The sequence below is a fragment of the Chinchilla lanigera genome, unplaced genomic scaffold (genome assembly GCF_000276665.1).
Source record: "Chinchilla lanigera isolate Chin_1 unplaced genomic scaffold, ChiLan1.0 scaffold00140, whole genome shotgun sequence".
NCBI lineage: Eukaryota > Metazoa > Chordata > Mammalia > Rodentia > Chinchillidae > Chinchilla > Chinchilla lanigera.
This window is the reverse complement of record NW_004955541.1, coordinates 2,129,834-2,139,378: the sequence shown is the minus strand read 5'-3', so window position 1 is coordinate 2,139,378 and position 9,545 is coordinate 2,129,834.

The window sequence follows — 9,545 nt, the reverse complement described above, 5'->3', positions numbered from 1 at the left end:
GGTCTGGCCAGAGGGAGAAGGCAGACCATGCCCCAAGCCCTCTCATTCCTGTTGGACTAACTGGTAGCATGGGTCTGAGCTCTGGGGCCTCCACTTCAGAGGGCAGACCGATCTCCAGTGGTCTCCTTTGCATCCAGGGCATGGCCCATGGGTCCTCTTAGGGCAGTTCCTCTTGAGGTGGCCTGGCTTTTAACAGTGTGGTCACTTATTTCATGAACACATGGGAATGACCTCAGTGTCCTGGGAGCCCCCTTGTACTGCAGGGAGGTAGCCACCAAGAGGGGCAGCGTCCAGGGCTGAGCCCCACCACTTGAGCCTGGCTTAGGTCTGCCGTTGGCCAGTGACCGTCCCACCAGCTGGCAGGTGCCCTTTCAGCTCCACCAGTCTGGGTTCTTCTTTGCTAATTAGAAAAAGTCCCAATCAATATAACATTAAATTCTTTGCCCTGGTGTAGACACACAGTTCCACAAAAAACCTAATCATGTTATCTTGGGATGATTCTGTACTGTCAGGTCAGCAATGAACAACAGCACCAAAAGTCAAGCAAAGCTGTCCTGTCTCCCAAGGCACGGTGACAAGCTCCGCTTCCCTGGAGAGATAAAGAACACGTCTCGTTAGTCCACAAATAGCACCTAGAATCAAAGCGAACCCGTGTCACACCAGGGTTTACTTTGGCGGGCTGCATGCTTCTCCCCCGGTGGCAGAACTTCCTCTGGCGTCAGCAGCCTGCAGCCAGGGAGCCTGGTGGTGAACGCAGAAGCAGCCTCGGGGTCGGTGCACTTCCCCTGCTGGAGAGGCAGCAGGTGAAGGCAGTGGAGCTGGTCCTGCTCCCGGGCACTTTGGGTGCCGTGGAGACAGCTGATGACATGTGGCTGCAACTGACAGCAGAGCACTGGATGATGCACTGTCCTGCAGATGGGAAGGGAGGAGCTACTCTTAGCTTCAGTTGGGACCCAAAATACTTCTTGCCATTTGGGAAATGCAGCCACCCACTTGTGTCTCTGGTGAAGGGGGCTCAGTCACAGGACCACGGATCCCCCGCACCCCATGGCCACGGGCTCAGTGGCTTCTGTCAGATGCACTGGGCAAAGTCCAAAATCTCTCGCCAAGCTAAGTCAGCGTGTCAGTGGGCCAGCTCCTCCAGGGCTCAAGGCACCTGTTTGCCAGCCCTTCCCGGCTGCCAGAGGCGCCGAGTTCTCCGGCTCAGGGACCCAGCTCTGGCCTCAGTGCCAGCCAGCAACATGGTGTCCCAGATCTCCTGAGTGTGACCCGCCTGCCTTCCTTGGGAGGGCCCTGTCCTGACACTGGACCGTGGGGTGTCCCGGGCACCCCGCTCAAGATCTTTGTCTTCATGACGTCTGTGAAGTCCCTTTACACATCCCGGCTTCCTGGGATGAGACGGGCTGTTCTCAGCTGGCCTCACTGTCTGCACACTGGACTCTGGCCACCTTGGGGCTGGCTGTCAGGGTGGCACAAAGGCTGGGGGACAGGGGGCATCGGAGGTGCAGAAAGGCTTTGCCCACAGCACTCTGCCACCGTGGGAGGCTGGCACTATGTGGTGTCTGCAGTCGCTCCTAGGCACACACAGCCTCCAAGCTCTTCGAACTCGGGCAGGTAGGTGAGAAACACAGTCCTGACTGGCTCAGTTTTAATTAGCTGAGATCTGCAGAGCCGCTGGGCCCCTGGGTGCCAGGCCTGGCAGTACGGCAGCCCATCCGCACGGGGCGACGGCCACGCAGAGCCATGCGCATGTCACAGCGTGCACAGCCTGCTGCATTTTACACTGCACTTGGGTTCAAAGCAGTCGCTCTGCTGCTCTCAGGACCTTGGGTTTCCGGGCATCACCACCAGGGCTGTGGCCTCCTTGCACACCTGTGCAAATGAGCAAGGCCATGCGAGACAGGAGGCACCAGGCAGGTGCACAGGAGGAGGCCTGGGGCTGCAGGGAGACAGGACAGAAGAGGGACTCCAGGATGGCACTGGGGCCGCGCAGTGGCAGGCCTGGTGCAGCCATTTCTTGCCGAGCGTCACCTGCAGCTGGGTGACCAGGAAGTCCACTCTCTGCAGAGGCCCCAGCTATGCTGCGTCCCCCACACAATGTGCAACCGTGGAAAGGAGCACGGGCTCGGGCCTGAGGCGGCAGGCTGAGGTGGAAGCGACAAGGAAGCCTGGCGCCCCTGCTTGCCCCCTGCGGCCCCTCTCTCACGCCAAGTAACGAGGAGGCAGCTGTGCGCCTCGGGCTATGCTGGAACCAATGCTGTCCATGGCCCTCTGGGCCCCCTCTGGGCCCCCTCTGGGCCAGACGCAGGGTGAAGCATCTTCGTGCTGTGTAGCAACCCTCGCGCCCCACAGCTCGGGGCCCCTAAGGAGCTCCTCACGCCAAAGCCGGCAAGAACTTCATCAGAGTGCCCAAGGGACAGGGAGGTGAGGCGGGCACAGAGCCACAGCCGTCTCCTGAGCTGCTGTAACCAGGTCTCTGCGTGTGTGCTGAGACCCTCCTCCTTCTAGGGGGAAACTGAGGCTCACCCTTCCACCCCCTCCAACTTGTGCAATGAGTAAGTTTAGAAAAGTGCAGTGTGAGTGTGAAGAGATGCCCCTGCACTGTAAGCTGGGACAAGGCTGTGTGCAGCCTGAGGAGACCCCGGAGACATCTCTGCAGGGCCCCCATGCCCACAGGGTCTTGGGGATCGAGAAGGAAAAGCCGAGCGCCCGGAGGGAAGAGGGACGTGGTGCCCCGGGCTCAGGTTCCCAGCAAGTCGCACCTTGAAGTTCTCTCACCTCCCCAGAGGTGTGGTCTTTGCCTCCTGAAAATGTCCTCCTTTATCACTATTTTTAACCCTGGCATCAGCGAAGAGACACTGACACCGCCCAGGAAGCGGCCAGGCCAGAGGAAAGACTTGGGTCTCAGCCCTCAAAGCAACCACACCGCAAACAAACACAGGAGCCTCCGCTGTCATGAGGGTGGCCAGGGGCAGGCGCACATTGTCTTGGACAATTTCTGGCCCCACTTTTAAAGTTCCCGGTTTCCTCCCTTTGCTTTTATGTTTTTTTCTCACTTTGTGAAAACACAAGATTGTGCGTGTGTGAGAACAAATTCTCTCCTGCTCCTGGCAAAGTGTGGCTTGTGCCTCTGCTGCCCTGCTCAGCTCATTCCCGGGTGACATTTCCCCGACTAGCCCCCGCCCCCCCGGGGAGGGGCCGAACCCAAGGGACCCCACAGCACCCTGAGGACACCGCTGTGCTGGCTTTGGCTGTGGCCCCGCCTCCCTTCACTGATCTGTGCTGCCCAGGACACACGGTCTCTGCCCATGGCCTGTCCTGGGGCCTGGCGTTGCTTGTCCCTGCCTGATGCCCGTGCTGCTCCTGAGCACTGGCATTGTCCCCAAGACCGTGTCGGGCCCTTCACCCTAGGCTGTCTCTCCTGCAGTGCCCCAACTGGCTGTTCCCACAGGAAATCCATCTACCCAGAGCCAAGCTGGACTCGGGGAGCCCTACCCTCCATGAGCAGGCATCTGAGGGGCCCACTGGCAGCACCCCAAAATTACTGCATCTGCTAGATCCCTGATGCAGCCTGACTGCCCCTCGCCTCTGGCTTAGGCCCTCCCCACAGTCTGCCTGAGCCCCCAGCAAAACATCTTCTAGTACTTGGACCAGGTAGGGAGGTCTGAGAAACCTTAACTTGGCTTCTCGTTATACTAGGAGCAAAGCAGGCACTCCTTCTGGTGCTACCTGGGGGCAGCCTCCCCACCTCAGCCTCCTGTCCAGAAAGCCTGGGTCCCCCAGAGCCGCCCCAGCTCCGTTGCACTGCTGGGCTTTCACAGCAGAAGCCGTCAAGCAGGAGGACAGAAATACCAGCCCAAATATTTTCCCAAGCAAAGAACTGAACTCTAGCCAGATGTGATGGTGCACACCTGTAATCCCAGCATTTGGGAGGCTGAGGCAGTAGGAACACAAGTTCAAAGCCAGAGTGGGCAAGTTAGCAAGACCCTGTCTCAAATTTTTAAAAGGCTAAGGACAGCCCGGCACCACGTACACACAGATGTTCTGCCGAAGCACACATGAAGGCTAGATGATTTTCCAGTGCTGACATTAATCCCTTTGTCAGAATCTCCTGTGTCAGCTTGGGAATCTTCTCCAGCAGCGCTGAAATGTCTCTAAGCTCAGGAGTTATTTTTAAGCAAGTTGAAACCCACTGATTCTTTTCCTTAAATTCTGAAAACTGAGAGGGGGGCCACTACGCACACACATTCTTGGACACAGAAGCCCAAATCAGGAGTGTGGTTGTCAAGACAGGGCGTCCCACACAAAAGCCTAAGCTGGCAAGACGTCCGTGTGGCAGCTCCTGGTAACGCCCAGCAGGACTGACAGCAGCACCCCGAAGGAAGTCCCATGCTGCAGGCAGATGCGTCTTGCAGGGGTGGCCCAGGGGGCGTGGCAGGAGATGCAACAGAGGGTGAGGGGAAGAGACGGTCTGGCTGGACTCTGGAGCCGTGTCCCCCCCACCTTGAGCCCACCGGCTGGGGGCTGAGCCCGGGTGCTGGGCCGTGGGCTGACCTGGGCGAAGTATGCGGGAAGGAGACAGGGTTCTGGGCGAGATAAGGTGTCCCCTTCTTATGTCTCCCACTGTTCTAGTCTCTTCGAGAGCAACAGGACCGAGCGTGGTGCGACCATGGGACTGACCACCTTGCCCATCCCTGCCCCTGCGGCCGCCAGCCTCCTCGGCATCCCTCGGCTGCGGCTGTGACTGTCATCGCCTCTCTGTCTCCACGTGGCCGTGCTCAGGGCGACACTGGTCACTGGGTGGCCTTGTCCCAATCTGTGGTGTGCAATGGGTATCGGGGTGAGAACCTCAGCCTGTCACTTTGGGGGATGACATTCACCCCAAGACAGCAGGAGGAGGCAGGAGCCACTTCCCAAACAGGCCCATTCCACAAGCTGCAGGGGACTCGTCAGCAGAGGGGACACATGGGACCAAAGGCCCCGAGCCATTCTCTGCTCATCCATCAGCCTTTGGGGTAACTGGCGCCCCCTGGAGAACCCCTAAACCCACAGCAGAGCCCTGGCAGGAGGATGGGTAGGACCCTACTGCTCAAGGGTGCCTGGGTGTGTGTGGGTCGCCGGGAAGCGGCATGAACTGGGCAGACACCTAGAGGGGCCATGAGGAGAGGAGGGAGGTGTGTGTCACAGGCAAGCGGTGCCAGCTCTGACACGGACTGCCTACCACAGAGCCCCCAGCTGTGCCCTGCAAGCAGGAGGTGTTGGCTTTTCCAAAGTGGAAACTGAGGCAGAGGTTGTCCCTTGACTCACCACAAGGGCCTCCTGAAGCCCGGGAAGCCTGGGCTACTCTGCAGGGTTCAGGTCGTGGTGGGAAGCTGGGAAGGCACTCCCAGACCAAGGACACCGGGGAGCAGTTAGAACCCCATGGGAGGGAGGGAGCCCAGGCCGGTGAGCCACCCTTCACAAGCCAGAACTCGAAACACAGTTTCCTTCTGCAAGTGCTTGGGCCCCAAGCTATAGAAGCCGTAGACTCAATCCACCCCAAATATGCCTGGTAAAGACCTCGGCCCTGAAAGTTTGAAAACAATATCGAATCCACTGATAAAAGGGTTTTGAGGCCCAGTGTGAAGGCACACATCTTCGATCCCCGCTACCTGGGAGGCTGAGGCAGGAGAATAGGGAATTCAAGGCCAGGATGGACAATTTACTGAGAAGTTGACTCAAAATTTAAAAATGAAAAGGGCTAGGTGTAGCTCAGTGGTAAAGCACTCACCTTGTATGGCTGAGGCCCTGGGCAAGGAGATCAAACTTCTCTTTCCCAAGGCCCAAACTGCCCACGTGTGTCCCTCCTGAGAAAGAGGGGTGGGAGGAAAGCTTCGTGGGCGGAGTGCTCTCTCCCCACAAAAAGCAGAAGCTGAGGCTGAGGATGGAAAAGGAGACACAGCCCTTATCTGCTCCTTGGCTAGGGTTTCTTCAGCTTTGGAACTGTGAGGCGGGGTTTAGAGATCAGTACAGAAAAAATACGCTTGCTGAAGAAACAACCCAGTGAGGAAGAGCTGGCCGTAGTGGTGCACGCCTGTGATCCCAGCACTTGGAAGGCTGAGGCAGGAGGATCGCTGTGAGTTCGAGGCCAGCCTGGGCTACAGGGTGAGTTCAAGGACAGCCTGAACTGCATAGCAAGACCCTGTCTCAAAAAGCAGAACAAAGCAAGAATCTGGAGAACATTTGGCAGTAACGCAAGACAGCTCGGATGCTGACAGAAACAGCCTGTGCCTGTCTCTGGGCTGCCCCAGAGCACACCCCGAGGTGTGAGGGGCTCCCTAAGGAGCTGTCACTTCCAAAGATGGTGCTCTGATCCAACGCTCTGCCATTCCTGTCCCCATGGCCTGGGAAAACATCTCCCCCCGGAAGAGACAACCAACCTCCCCACACGAGCCGTGAGGCTTTCCCACACTTCCAAACACGGCGCCAGAGTCCTGCGCCTCCGACCCCACTGTGCAAGCAAAGACTCTTTCAAGGTGTGACTTTTTTTTTTTTTTGTCTTTTTGAGACAGTCTCGCTGTGCGGTTCAGGCTGGCCTTGAGCTCACTTTGTAGCCCAGGCTGGTCTTGAACTCGCAATGATCCTCCTGCCTCAGCCTCCCAAGTGCTGGGATTACAGGCGTGCACCACCACGCCGGGCTCAAAGTGCAACTTTTAAGGTTACTGCAATGCATTCCACCACAGGGACCAAGCAGCACTTACCAGAGCGAGTCTGCTGGACATTTTATTTCCAATATTGGCCCTTAGCCTTTGAAACTGGAAGAAATAAGCACGTAGCCAAAACACAGCACACACGCTCATCCCCTGGAGAACTCCCTACAAGTAGAATTACTCCCCAAAGGGGATTCACAGCTGTGAGACTTTTGAGAGAAACCTCTCAATTCCCAACTGCAGAGGAGTGATCCTCCCTGCCAGCCCCTGCAGGAGCACAGGGCGCTTCTGATGAAGATGTCACCACCCCAACCAATAGATGGCGCTCCTTGCAAAGATTTTAGCGTCTGAAGCCCAGCAAAACTGCTGAGGAACCGCCCTTGGGCCAGGGAGGCTGAGATACACAAGGGAAAAGACGGGAAGATACAGTGAAGGCTTGGATTTTAAAAACTTATCACAGTAAAGGACACATTCCCAAGAATGATGAGATAAACGTGTTCAAAGCGATCAAGAGTGTTTTGAGAATTAATGGCAATGTGACTTTTATTGTAATCAAAATTTTAATGACGTTAACTGTAGTTTATGATCACCCCTTGTTGATCAAACGTTTATGGCAATTTCTGTCAAATTAAAAACATGACGTTGTGTCTACATTATTCACTGGATCTAGCACCGTTCGACTTCTGGCTCCTTGCCAAGGTCAAAACACCCGCGAAAGGTCAGCATTTTGAATCACTCCAGGACACGGAGGCAGTCGTGACTGAACGGCTAAAGCCACTCATGAACCCGAGTGTGGTGGTGCACTCCTGTAATCCCAGCACTTGGGAGGCTGGGGCAGGAGGATCACAATGCATTCAAGACCAGCCCAAAGTACACAGTGAGACCCTGTCTCAGAAAAGAAGACACTCCTGAAGTGAGAGAACATTCACCTTACACACATTTTAATCACACCTACACATACCAAAGCAGCCATGCTGGGAAAAAAAACCTAGAACTAACCCTGTGAGAAGTGGTGAAGATCAGAGGGGTGAGCGCCAGCTGGGGTCCTCAGAGCAGCCCCTTCCTGCACAGACGCCCTTCCGGTCCCAGGGGCCGTCCCAGGGCTCCCTCCGCCTCTCTTTTACTTCTCACTCACCCTGGATGCCCCTTCCCCCCTGGGAAGCCCGTCTGGCCCTGGCTGGATCCCGATAGCCAGCTCGCTCGGCCTCCCGCGGGGCCCCCGGCTCATGGGGGCTGCTGTGGGGCCCCTCTCCCATCAAATCTCCTAAAGCACTGGCTTTTGTGCCCTGCAGGTGACCGTGGCATGAGGCGTGAGTCAGTGTGGAGCCTTGCCAGATGGCTGTCTATGGTAAAACCAAAATCCACGCCAAGGTCGCTGAGCGGCTGGATGACTAAACCACAGGTAAAGGGTGGCAGATGGCTTAAATGGACCCTGTGGGTTTGGGCCGAACAGACGGGGTTCCAGCCCATCTGCTGGCCAGACAAGTCATGCGATTGTGAGCCTCAGTTTCCCTATATATTAAATGGCTCTAAGAAGTGGCATCTGCCCTATTAAATGAGCAGTTCACACTGGAGTCTCAGCCAGGGTCTTCTGCCTTCTGAAAGTACAGCGTGAAGAGCCATAGCAGGACAGCATCTCTGTCACCTTGTGGTCGTTGTTGCTAAGGTCTGCTGTCTTCTCAGCCACCATCTTGGGCAATAGGCAAAGCTGGCAGTAGATGTTGGTACGGCCTTTCGTCTCCTCTGCCGCTGCGGTGCGGGCTGCAGAGAATGCCGGTGGCTTTAGCGGCACAGACGCGTGGCTAGCGCACCGGGGGTGGGAGTGGACAACATGTCCCGGCAGTCTCCTGCTGACTGTGCCCACGTGGGGCCTGGGGACGTCCCAGCAGGCACTCTGGGCTGCAGGACAGGTCTGAGGGTGAGTGCACGCCTGCCCTCCTGCCCACGCTGTTTCTGGACTCCCAGCCCACTCTGCAGCTTGTCTCTCCGTGGCCACCAGGCTCAGCTCTCTCCCACTGTCCGCTGTAGACCAGCCTCACAGCGCCCCCTGGGACCCACTAAAGCAGACACCAAGCAAAGGAGAGCATGCCTTCCCCACCCTTGGCCCCCTCCACACACCCATCACTCCTGCCCTCGAGGGTCCAGGCCCAAGGTGACCACACCAGCATGCTCCAAGAATGACAGCCTGAAGCCCTTCACCCTGCAGGCTGCCTCCGAGCGCCCCGTGGACTCGGTGGGACTTGACTCCGGCTCTTCCCTGGTGTCCTTCCTGTTATCTAACTGGGCTTATCCAGCTCCTCTTCCCCAAAGCCTGTCTCTGCTTCTCAGAGCTCTGTGCCCCACCTCCCCGTTCTTTGGCAAGCTTTCCCTTGGCCTGAAATGGGCATCTCTGAGTCCAGGCTTGTCCTTCCCTGCTCTCTGGACTGGCAAACCACCGCCCATGACGCAGTCCCTTGGCCAAACCGGACCAGGATAACCTGCCCCCAGGTATTCTTATCTCCCAGGTGTCCGGAACAAGCAGACTGGCAAGGGGTGGGGTGTGCCCAGTCAACTCAGCCCATCTGGGACAGCCTCTGGGCTCTCGGGAGTACGCGGGGCGTCAGGCACCCCAATCCCCTCGCAGAGGGGAGAGGGGAGGGGCGTGCTCTGGCCATCGGGGCAGCTGAGGCCAGTAGCGAAGATGGGCTGGAGCCACAGGAGGCAGGTAAGGAGGTCCCGAGGCTAGGGATCTGCCGGAAGCTCCTCGTGCTCGGAGCAGGCCTGTACGCCGGGGACCCGAGGCGGCGCCGGAGGCTCGGCGAGACGGGGCCAATCCGCGGGGGCCAATGGTGGCGGTGGGCGGGGCCTCGCGGCGGG